Source organism: Corythoichthys intestinalis, chromosome 12 (genome assembly GCF_030265065.1).
Source record: "Corythoichthys intestinalis isolate RoL2023-P3 chromosome 12, ASM3026506v1, whole genome shotgun sequence".
NCBI lineage: Eukaryota > Metazoa > Chordata > Actinopteri > Syngnathiformes > Syngnathidae > Corythoichthys > Corythoichthys intestinalis.
This window is the reverse complement of record NC_080406.1, coordinates 43,318,129-43,331,013: the sequence shown is the minus strand read 5'-3', so window position 1 is coordinate 43,331,013 and position 12,885 is coordinate 43,318,129. Positions and strand designations below refer to the sequence as shown.

Sequence of the window (12,885 nt, the reverse complement as noted above, 5' to 3'; positions counted from 1 at the left end):
TAGCAATAAATATTTATTCTGTTGTGAAATTTATGAATGACAATCATATGATTAGCAATAAATATGTAATGCATGACAGCAAATAATCACTGCCAAACACTCCCGTTTTTTTTTTTTTTTTTTTAATTGTATTCTTGTCTCCGGCGAAATATTGTGATAGATTATTTGTAGATTGAGCTATTGTTTTTATTCACTTTTTTTGTTTTGTTTAAATTAAATCCATGTTTACCTTCAAAAGGAGTATTACAAACTGTTGCAGTGCAGGAAACTACATCCACACTAAAAACCTTTGTGTTATATTCATTTGCCATTTCCTTTAATTATTTGTAGATTAATCTCGTGTGTTTAATTCGTTTTTATTGTGAATGCTCTGCTGTGGATGGATGACTTGCAGTCAGCGGCTATCATCAGTCAGCTGCTGCTTCTTGCCGTCTTAGCAAAGTAAACACGGAGGCCACTTTTGACAAATTTCCTTCTGCTCGGATCGGCCTTGTCCCCGGAGGGAGGCCATTAGAGCCATTACGCCTCTTTTAATGCCCTCAACAAGAAGAGCCTGTGGAAAAAAGGACTCACATAGATATGTTAGTGTTTTGGCAGCTCTGCCCTCCAAGTGCCAGCAAACAATAGTGAGCTGTAAACAAACACATCTGTGAGCAATGAGGGATGCACGACAGATTACAATGCGCATCGTGTATTGTTTATGGTTATGCGGGCCTGCAGGGGTTTGTATTTGCTGTATTGGAGTCATAAATCATTTGTAATAGAGACTACACACTTTTAAAACAAAATGACATTGTAACTTGTCTTAAATGTCTGCAAACAGCGACCAGTCGTTACTAACATTTCCACCAGATTACCACAGAAGCTTGTGGCCTTGTTCGTCATGGTAGGATAAATGAAAAGTGGAAAAAATTGTAAAACAAAGATGAAGTCGCTAGTTTGGGTTTGAAGTGGCCAATGACAGCGATTGCCCCCAAAATTGGAAAAAAAACGACATCTCACAAGTCACAGAACACTCTGAAGTGGTTTGACATCACAGAAAAGCAACTTCCCTCTTAATCCATTCGCTACCATTGAAGTCGTTAGACGTCCGATCCAAGTTGAGTAGTGAAAATGGATTGGACGTCTAGCGCCGTAAATGGCAGCCAATTACAGTGGTATGAAAAAGTATCTGAACCTTGTAGAATTTCTCATATTTCTGCATAAAATCACCATAAAATGTGATATGATCTTTGTCAAAATCACACAGATGAAAAAACAGTGTCCGCTTTAACTAAAACCACTCAAACATTTATGGTTTTAATATTTAATGAGGACAGTATGCAAGCAATGACAGAAGGGGGAAAATAAGTAAGTGAACCATCACATTTAATATTTTGTGCCCCCCAGCAGCAATAACTTCAACCAGACGCTTCCTGTTGCTGCAGATCAGTCTGACACATCGATCCGGACTAACCTTTGCCCAGTCTTCTCTACAAAACTGCTGTAGTTCAGTCAGGTTGCTGGGATCTCTGGCATTAATCACTGTCTTTAGGTCACGCCACAGCATCTCAATGGGGTTCAAGTCTGGACTTGAACTTGGCCACTCCAAAATGTGTGTTTTTTCTTCTGAAACCATCCTGAAGTTGACTTACTTCTGTGTTTTGGATCATTGTCTTGTTGCAGCATCCATCCTCTTTTTAGCTTCAACTGTCTGGCCTCAGGTTTTCATGCAAAACATCCTGATAAACATTTGAATTAATTCTTCCATTAATGATTGCAATTTTTCCAGGCCCTGAGGAAGCATAACAGCCCCAAATCATGATGATACCTCCACCATGCTTCACAGTGGGGATGAGGTGTTGATGTTGGTGTGCTGTTCCATTTTTCCTCCACACATGACTAATGTGTAACTCCCAAATAATTCAACCTTGGTTTCATCAGTCCACAAAATATTTTGCCAAAACTTCTGTGGAGTGTGTGCCTTTTTGCAAACATTAAACGAGCAGCAATGTTTTTTTTTTTTTTTTTTTGGCAGATACACTACGGTTTTTTACCTTTTGGAGTATTCTGCGCTGAACTTGGCGCCATCTGCGGTGGACAACCACTCCTTGGGAGAGAAGCAACAGTGCCAAACTCTCTCCATTTGTAGACAACTTCTCTGACTGTCGATTGATGAACATCCAGACTTTTGGAGATTTTTGGTTTTGTATCCTTTCCCAGCTTTATACAAATCAGCAATCCTTGATTGCAGGTCTTTTGACCGATCCATGATGCATATCAGACAATGCTTCTCATCAAGACAATTCTTACCCGGTGTGAGTTTTATTGTGGGCATACACCTGACTTAAAATGTTTGGTAAAAATTGGTTTCAATTGCTCTTTAAGTCTCCTTAGGCAGAGGGTTCACTTACTTACTTTCCTCCTTCTGTCATTGTTTGCATGCTATCCTCATTAAAATATGAATACCTATAAATGTTTGGGTTGAGTTAAAGCAGACACTGTATTTTCATCTGTGTGATTTTGATGAAGATCAGATCACATTTGATAGTGATTTTATGCAGAAATGTGAGAAATTTTCAAAGGTTCAGACACTTTTTCATGCCACTGTAATTAAATATGTCACTGCTGATCACCAAAATCAACTTAAATGTTTTTCCCATGTCTACGCTGTACTATAAATGTAAAAACTTTAGACTCAAGAAATTACGAGCTCACTCATGACAACAAGCGCTAATGAAAACGGATGGCTGGATCATGTTATAATTCCAAGGGTGCCCTGTATTTACTCTTTCCAGCTGTTGGAAGATTTCAGCTTGGCTGTGACGACAGGCCGCAGTCATGTTGTGGTCGTTGGTGATGGATGGATGCATGTAAAAGAGGGGGGTTAAGGGGGTCCAGCTGTAGGATTGTTAGCGCGTGATGTCTCGGCGATGACATATAAAGTGAAGATGCCCCTCTGGGCTATCCTTCTTCCCATGGGAGACGCTTTTTTGTGGAGTGTGAAGTGGTTTGGAAGTACTCGAGCCCAGCAGTTGGCCGGAATAGGCCTTGCTGTGGTTCCGAGTGGAGCTTTGAATGAACTGGACGCGATGGAGAATCGCACACAGTCGTGTCTTTGTTTTCCAACATCTTGGCTTCTGTCTCTGTCTGTTTTTTTTTCCTGTGTCTCTCACACAATAACACACACAAGTATCTCTCCTTGTGATGCCAGCGTGACAAATGGAAGCTCAACACAAACAAGTTGTCTGCGTTCTTTCCCTTTTTCCCTCCTCCTCATCCTCGCGACGTCTTCACGAGTCTAACCCGAGCAGGAGCGTTGTGCGTCGGCGAGATCAGAACCATGTGAAAGTCATCAAAGGCAACGTGATTTTCATTTACAGCCAGCATTATTTATTTCGCTGTTAAACTCGATAAACCATATAAATAAACATGTAAACACATGTCAATGGTGGGCAATGAGTTAATAGTTAGAATAACTATGATGCTAATAGGTCACTAAGTTTCTTATTGTTCTAAAGCTAGGTCGAAGCTTTGACCCCAACTGTGAGAAAGCTGAAATGTTGACAATGTGAAAGACAGGCGGCTTGTGGTTACATTTGTTCGTGCTTATGGGGGCCATTTTGTGCAGTTTCGTACATTTTTTCCACCAGTACAGTAGGTTTATATATTATTAAATTGTATACTTGTCAAATCCACGCAGCTGCATAAGCCATCTGCTGTATAGATTTGACTCTTGGGCAAAGAACAGTATTTGTGTAGGACGGCTTGTAAATGTGTGTTCTCTCAGATGTTTAATCTTGAGAGGAGACACAATTGTAGGGCGCCTCTTTGCGAGGTGTACGTCTAGCTCGGCTGATGTTTAAAACACATGGTGGTCTGCTGCCTTTGTGTCATAAAAAAACGATCACAGAATTATTTTTTAATCTTGTTTCGTGACATTGACAACGATATACGTTCAATATATTTCAACTGGGAGAGAGCGGCAGAGAATAGTGCTGCCAGCCCTCCAAGTCCTAATGGATTGGATGTCTACCACTGTTAATGGAAGGAATGAGTTAAAAATGGTACCTAATTTCGTGACCAGTCAATCTGTAATTATACAAATGAATTAATATTGTTGCTGCTATTAATAACACTAGCCATGTTTACATGGAACCTATATTCAGGTTATGGTCAACATGATATTTTTTTGTTTGTTTTTTGTTTACATCCAGAACTACCCATTTCAACATTATCACGCCCAAAAAAACTGATGACCCCATTTGTGTCAATTCCGGCCAACCTTGCAAACGTTTCGCTAAATCTCACTATCCTGGCACTTCATACTGTCAATCAAAGACCTAATCTTTAAGTTTTTCACTAAACCAGTGATTCACATAGTATGGTAAAAGTACCACCAACTATACAGGTAGTACCTGAGTTACGACATACTCGATTAAGGCAATTTCTACTTTACGATGCCGGAGTCTCGTCGGCCATTTTGCCTCCAGTGTTTTCAGTTTGTTTTTTTTGTTTTTTTTGTCGCATAAACAGTACCTTATTGTACCTCACAGTATCTTTTTATTTTTACTTTATTTACAGTGCTGCTCGAAAGTTTGTGAACCCCACAGCGATGGTCAGATTTTTTGTAAAAAAAACTAAAATAACCTTATTAAATGTTAAGTTATACCCAAATCCACAATACTGACATTCCAAATAATGGACTGAAACAAAAGAAATAGTTATATTGTCATTCTTTATTTAACAAAAGTGGTTGATTTAAGAAAAACTCAGATATCATGTGTGCAAAAGTATGTGAACCCCTTCAGTTAATAGGATATTGCGCCTCCTTTTGCAGAGATTACCTCAACCAAACGGTTTCTGTAGTGACTAATCAGCCTCTCACATCTACTTTGGGGGATTTTTGCCCATTCTTCCTTGCAGAACGCAGTCAGTTGAGAGAGGTTTGATGGGCGTCTGGCATGAACTGCTCGCTTCAGGTCCCGCCACAGCATTTCAATGGGATTTAGGTCAGGACTTTGACTGGGCCAGTCCAGAACACGAATCTTCTTCTTTTTCAGCCATTCCTTGGTTGTATTGCTGGAATGCTTTGGATCATTATCATGTTGCATGATCCACCTTCTGCCAAGCTTTAACTTCAAAACAGATGGCGTCAGGTTATGTTCTAGGATTTGACAATATTCCTCAGAATTCATGATTCCCTGAACTATGTGGAGTTGTCCAGGTCCTGGGGATGAAAAGCAAGCCCAGATCTTGACATTCCCACCTCCATGCTTCACTGTTGGGAGAAGGTTCTTTTGGTGGTATGCAGTGTTGACTTTTCGCCAGACATGGCGGTTTTGGTTGTGACCAAACAGTTCAATTTTGCACCTACATCAGTTGATGAAAACTCTTTTTAATTTAGTCTCGACAACACAACTGTTAAAAAAACAAAAAAAAAACTACTGAATTGATTGATTAGGAAATCAGGTTGAAATAATAGAAAATTCCAAAATGTTGAGGGGGTTCACAAACTTTTGAGCAGCACTGTATATGATATGTTCTGTCCTCACTAAATGAGAAGTTGTTCAGCTTTACAGACATCCAACAATTTTTGAAGCTTTTTACTTCCTTCACTTTTGACAATTTGTAAAGCTGTAACACACATATGTTCACTTACAGTATGTTCAAAACGACACGCATTTTGACTCTTCTACCTAGTAATCTTCTCTACAACAGGGCTTTGCAAGTTTTTGAGGGAAACTCGGAGTGCGTGTGTGTGTAAATAAGCGAACAAGTGAAGGTATACTATCCATTAAAAAAAAAAAAAAAAAAAAAAAACACAAAAAATCTATTTACTGTATTTTTCGGACTACAAATTGCACCTGTGTATAAGTCTATATATATATATATATATATATATATATATATATATAAGTCGCCCTGGAGTATAAGTCGCATTTTTGGGAGTAATTTACTTGATAGAATCCAACACATAGAACAGATATTTCTTCTTGAAAGGCAATTTAATATAAAAATACAATAGAGAACAACATGCTGAATAAGTGTACAGTGCATAAACAACAAAATGTGAATATACTGTCCTCACCAGGACCCTATGGCTCGGTCCTGGCTATACAGCGAGCTAAACTCCCAAATGACTAAGCTGGACGTCCGTATAATTTGCTGAATCAATTTCGTCCTCGATACCAAACAGGTTCGCATTAACGTAAATAAATGATAATTAGGTGCTATTACAGCAATGACACAAACGGTTAGCATGCATTCGCTAGCATTAGTACATCGTTCAAACAACCACACAACTGGCTCTAAGTGTCCGATCGCGGGTGGACAACACACAACAACAACAGAAAAGTTGATACACACAAGCGTTGCTGCTGTAGAGATATTTTACAAGCATAAACAATGAACGTAGGTTCGCAGCCGTGTTTCTCTCTCGCTAACTCGCCCACTCACTCAGAGCTATGTAGCTGTCAGTCTTCTTCTAGCGTGTGAGCGATCTTCACGTAAACGAGTGCGAGTGCGCCCCCACGTGGGTGTGAAAGCGCCACAAACTAAATGCATGCATTTCAATATAAAAAAGTCAATAATACAATTGAACACACATTGCCAAAGGCAGAACGCGAACGTGGCCATAGCTGTTAAGAGTTATTCAGATAACTATAGCATAAAGAACATGCTAACAAGTTTATCAAACCATCAGTGTCACTCCAAAACACCAAAATAACATGTGAAATGATATCACAATGTGTTAATAATTTCACACATACGTCGCTCCTGAGTATAAGTCGCACCCCCAGCCAAACTATGAAAAAAAACTGTGACTTATAGTTCGAAAAATACGGTAATTTGATTGAATATAAAAAGTGGAAGTAGTGTTATTGTTCTTGGATAGACCTGATAAATGCCAACATGATTCAACATCCCTGTAAAAGATTTTTAATTTTAATATTATTATTTTTAAACCAAAAATTTGGTACCTTGCCCAGACTTAGCGAATTTTGGGGGGTTAACCCTGCATCCATTCATTTTAAAGCAGAATATTAGCAATTTTGTTTTTTCAACATACTTTGATGGCCTTGAATAACCGGATTACTGCCAAAAACCTGATTGTGAAAGGGTTATCAGCTGCATGGAAACCTGGTCACTGATTTTAATTTTAAGAAATTCTTTAGTTTTCCTAGTATGTGGTTGTTTCCCTTTGTAATTTTCCAGTAAATACCAACCATATGAAGGCTGAAAATTAATACAATGCCCATAGTTCTTGATGTCTACTTCCCATGCCACTTTGATTTTGAGTGTTGGATGGGTCACAGCCCATATACTGCATAGTAAGCCCTGCGTCATCCCAACTGATGCTGCACTTCCTCTTTCAAAAGGACTCTAATCACTTTGCAGCTGGCCTTAATATCCTGTTTGGAGTCCGAGCACCTTTTTTCTTCTAGATGTGTCCATCAGAACCATGCAAAGTGTGATGAGGAAATGTAGCCAAGGTAATGTCTTGGCAACATCCCATGAAACTGCATCAGAATGCAATTTGTCTGTATTTATTCTTTGCAGATGAAACAGAAGATGCCATATGTATAGGTGATGCCGTTGTCACGATACTAAAATGTTACTCGAAACTCGATACCATTTTTTGATACAACCATAGACTTCATAATTGTTATGACGGGTCACATCCGTCAGCCACTGCGCAACACCTTCAAGTAGGGGGCTGTCCTACAGTCCGCTTCAGTTATTCGCAGTCGGTCGCAGTTAATCAACACATGCAGTGATCCAACACCGGATTTAGGTTGAAAAAGTACGAAAGCTGTAATGCATACAAATAGGAAGGATTGTCTCAGGAGTGATTTGTTCAAGGATTTAAGGTAATTATTATATTTTTTGTACCATGCATGCATTTTGAAGTGTTGTGGGAAAAAAAATCAATGGGAGAAATTAGCCACTACAGCATTGGCATTATACTTCGCAATATTTACGTAAAATAACTGCTAACTGGACGGTTATTTTGCTTTTAGCCAAGAATTGAGACTGTTTTACGTCCATATCTACAAAGAATTCAGGGATTTAAGCATTTATTCACAAGAATTTTCAACGAAAAAAACCTGTTTGTTTTACATATGGCGGCCGCTAATTCCCTTACTGACTAGCCTCATAGTTCACAATATTTACATAAAATGAATGCAACCTGCACGTTTTTTTTTTTTGCTTTTAACCAAGAATCGAGACTGTTTTATGTCCATATCTATAAAGAATTCAGGGATTTAAGCATTTATTCACACGAATTTTCAATGGAAAAAGCTCTTTGTTTTACATATGGCGTCTGCTAATTAACTTACTGACTAGCTCATGGTTCACAATATCTATGTAAAATAAATGCTACCTGCACCGTTGTTTTGCTTTTAACCAAGAATTGAGACTGTTTTACATCCATATTTATAAAGAATTCAGGAATTTAAGCATTTATTCACAAGAATTTTCAACGGAAAAAGCTCTTTGTCTGTGTTTCCACTCGGTCAGCTTTGACGGAGATAGGCCCCCTATGAATCGGCCCCGTGTCCTGTCAATACATTATGAAGTCTATGATACAACATAGACAAAAACTAAGATTAAAACTGAATTAAATGGTGACTTTTTCAGTTTCTCCATTGGTGGTCATGTATTTTGACGAAAACAAAAACACTTTCTTTGAATTGTTACAAAATTTGTCAGAGGTGACATGGAAATCAACAGAAAGTGATATGGAAATCAACAACAAGTTTTCTGGAAATGCCCTCAAATCAACAGGAAATTTTCCTAAATGTACAGAAACTGACACCAGAATGCCCCAAAATGTGCCGTAAGTGTTTCCTAAAATTAACAGGAAAGTGACCCAAAAGAAACTCATTGCCTGCCATTGACAACATTAGAATTCATTTAACCTGGGAGGATTGGCTGTGAATGATCATCTTTCAGTGCCATTGACAGCGCTAGATGTCCAATTCATTTTGAATGGGAGAGGCGAAGGAACTTGGTTAATGAGTTAATAGGGAAAATGCAAAAATACTATATCCTCCCAAATTTATGGTGACCTGTTGTAATGCAAAAACAAATGACTGAGTATCAATATTTTGCAATCAAATATTCAACATTTCAGTGTTGACACTTCGATACTTTTGACAACCCTAATAGGTGATGACTTATGCCACATTTTAATGTTCTTAAAACATGCCCTGTGATTGGCTGACACCCCCCCCCCCCCCCAAAAAAAACCCCTCCTCTACCTTGACGAAAGGAATCAAATGTTTACCCCTGCTAGTATTTCCTGTCAGATAGTTTGCTCCAGTAAAACAGAAAAGCCCGGAACACTTTGTCCCACATCTCTTCAGACCTCCGCGACGCCTCTGACTCCAAGCTTGGAACAAATGTTTGACTATCACCCCGAACTACACAAACAGTTCACATGAGCGGTCGACTTAAAGAGCCAGTGGTTGTATATCGGCTTTATTGTTAGCTTCCAGCCATCAAAGAGGAAAAAAAGTGAGAATACAATCTGAGATTAATCGGAAGAGGAAGCAAAACATGCTGAAAGTCTGTAGTTGTGGCCAGAAGACGCAAATGTTGACATGAAAGTGATGTCATCTTTTAGCACAACAACATCCTGTCACGCGCGTGCAGGAGATGGAAAACACCGCGGTCGCTTGCTTCGCATGCGATTGTGGTTTCATGCGACCACCCCAGAGGGAGGCAGACCGGCTGCTGCAAGGCCGTTAACTCATTGGCTGCCATTGACGGCGATAGACGTCCAATCTATTTGAACCGAGAACCGGGAGACCTTCCAGTTCAAACAGATTGGATGTCTACAGCCATTAGGGCTGAACGATATTGGAACAAAACTTACTTTGCAACTTATTGGGGGTTTGCGAAGTATTGCGATATTGCAATATTAAAACTAGAAGAATTTTCACCAATTGACTTTAATAGCTTTGTTTGGGAAGACTTGGTTGACTCATTATGACCTCATTTATTCATGTAATACAATGTGGTCCAGGCTAAGGGGATTCATCTGTGAATTATGAAGATTGATGAATATCAAAGGAATCCAGGGGGCCATGTGTCTGCACACTTGCTGCTTTTATAAAGCAAAACAAAAGTTTACGTTTTGTAAAAACAAACGAACAAACAAACAAACAAAACAAAACAAAAAACATGGCACGTCCTGCGATAGGACTGTTGCACATGAGCATATTGCGATGGCAATGTTCAAGCGATATATTGTGCAGGCCAAATCCCCATCAATGGCAGTGAATGAGTTAAGGATCTTTTAATTGTTTTGAGTTTTGTTCATACTGTAGTGTAGTGCAAGTAGTGTGACAAAATATCGAAACGGTGATACAGTGGTACCTCTAAATACGAATTTAGTTCGTTACAGCACCTGGTTGTAAGTCAAAATGATCGTATGTCGAGCGGGATTTTCCAAGGATACATTATTATTTGATTAATTCGTTCCACCGCCCAAAAACCTATGCTATCCTTAATAACTACTGCTAGTACAATTACAAATAGCAATTACACATAGCAAAACAAATAAATTAGGTATACAAATCGGAATAATGATGATTATAATAATAATGTAACAAATCGGGTTCTAATGTAGCAGTTGTGTTTTGCATGCTGTCCCTGATTGCACCCTGTGACTGACGACAGAGTGAGAGAGGTGCGGGTTGTTGGCAGGGGCGCTGGAAGTCACTCACAGCAGTGGGTGCCGAGAATCTTATTTTATTATTATTTCAAAAACAACCGTTTCGGTCTAGATTTGTCATGGTCGCGCAATTTCTTCATACAACGCGTGCACAGTGGCATTTTACACGCATGCTGGATAGTTGACGTACTAATACTACGCTACTACAAAAACAGCGTTCTATTCCACCTACAGTGTGTGTTGGTGTTTTTGTATTGGAAATAAAAGTGTCCATGTATTAAAATGGAAATCCCCGCAGCTAGAAGGCGCAACGACCAGTAGTGTTAATCTTTAAAAAAGTAATTAGTTAGAGCTTCAAATTACTCCTCCTATAAAGTAATTGAGTTAGTAACTCAGCTAATTCAACGTCAGAGTAATTAGTTACCCGGCAAAGAAACTGACGTTACTTTTCATGTTCTACACTTTATTACATGATCCATTCTATAACGTCTTTCATCACATCATATTTATAGTACCTGATTGAATTGAACTGTCTTTTTCATTCCAAAAAAACATAGGTCACCCTTTTTACATTTTTAAAAAATTTCACCTATATGAGAGTGTAATGGTATACGAATTTTAACTTTCAAATGCTGTGAGAAAAAAAAGCCTTTTTCCTGTTGTACTGAACCATGACGTGTGTGTATCGTCACACCTCTAATATATATAGCGAAATTTTTCAATACCCAGGTGAGGCTTGAATCTCTTCCCTCTTCTATCTATGCTCTAGCTGTTTTAATTTTTTAAAAAATCACACACGGTTTATGGATATGTCATTCAAGAAAAGATTAGGGCAAGTGACTATTTTTGGTAATAAAAAACAAAAAAATATATATTATATAATAGCATCTACAAGGACATCGTCCACTTGGTGATGCATATTGAACAGGAAAACAGTGCATTATTTTCAATTAATTGTACCCACCTGAACGCCACGAACTGTATGTAAAAAGTTTCCCGAGCGTTTAAGAGGACGCTCGCTACGTTAAATGCCAATGCTAGCGAGAACACGAACACTAGGCTAACGCTCCGAGCCACCTAGCATCGTGTTTGCAAAGGCGTCACAACCCCCTGCTCCTCCTCCCCTTTCCCACTCTGCTCTCTCTGTGTCTCTCAGACATTTCTTGCATCATTCAACCAACGTAGTAACGCATAGTAATGCACGCCTTTACGTCCTCTGTAACAGTAACGGCGTAGCAAAGATGGGAAAAATAATTAATTAGATTACTCACTACTGACAAAAATAACGCCGTTAGTAACGCCGTTATACTCTAACGCCATTATTAACAACACTGGCAATGACATACACAAACATATTTGAAAACTAAAAGGTCCAATCAGCCTTGGTTTAACACCCACTTTTCACAACACTCAAATAAATTGCACACCAATATCCAACAGCGCTCTGCATGGAGGCAGCTCAACTGCAACAACAAACATTAATAGGGACTACAATGCAAACATTTTGTTTTCCACAGTTAATCTGCAATGAACTTTTTCTCGCTGGGCCCTCATATGAACTATCATAATCATCTTCATTTTCAACCTCGAAATGAATTTCAGAAAATTTCGTTGTTTTTGTTAAGAAAAAATCGCTAATTCGTTTTTGCGCCATGTTAACACCTCCAGTTAACTTTTCCGTTCCAATAGTGCCTTATCCAACGTGACCTGGTGGCAAGCAAGGTGTCTGGCGGTGACCATGTTTTGAACAACAATAAAAAACTTTTTCAATATATACAGTACAGGCCAAAAGTTTGGACACACCTCATTCAATGCAACACAAATGAAGGTCCCAACCCCAATTGTAAAGCAATAAATTCCTCTAATCAACATTGAAAAGGCATACCTTTGAAGTCAAAAAACATTTTAGGTGACTCCCTCTTGAAGCTCATCAAGAGAATGGCAAGAGTGCGCAAAAAAAGAGCAAAGGGTGGCTACTTTAAAGATACTAGAATATTACACGTTTTTAGTTATTATTTTTTATTTTTTTTCGCTGAGTACATAATTCCACACGTGTCCATTCATAGTTTTATTACCTTCAGTGAGAATTTGCAATGTAAATAGTCATGGAAATAAAGAAAACGCACAAATGAGAATACAGCTTATGTTGAAAATAACCCTGATCCTTTTTTTTTGTGTGTGTTTTTCCTATTAATTTACTTATTGTGTGTATCATTCAC

At 38.7% G+C, this 12,885-nt stretch overlaps 1 protein-coding gene across 2 annotated transcripts in view; it reads left to right on the top strand.

The window, feature by feature from the left end:
* LOC130926911 (neuronal membrane glycoprotein M6-b) overlaps positions 1–12,885 on the top strand; it is a 73,031-nt gene that overhangs the window by 45,477 nt on the left and 14,669 nt on the right. The window lies entirely within an intron of this gene.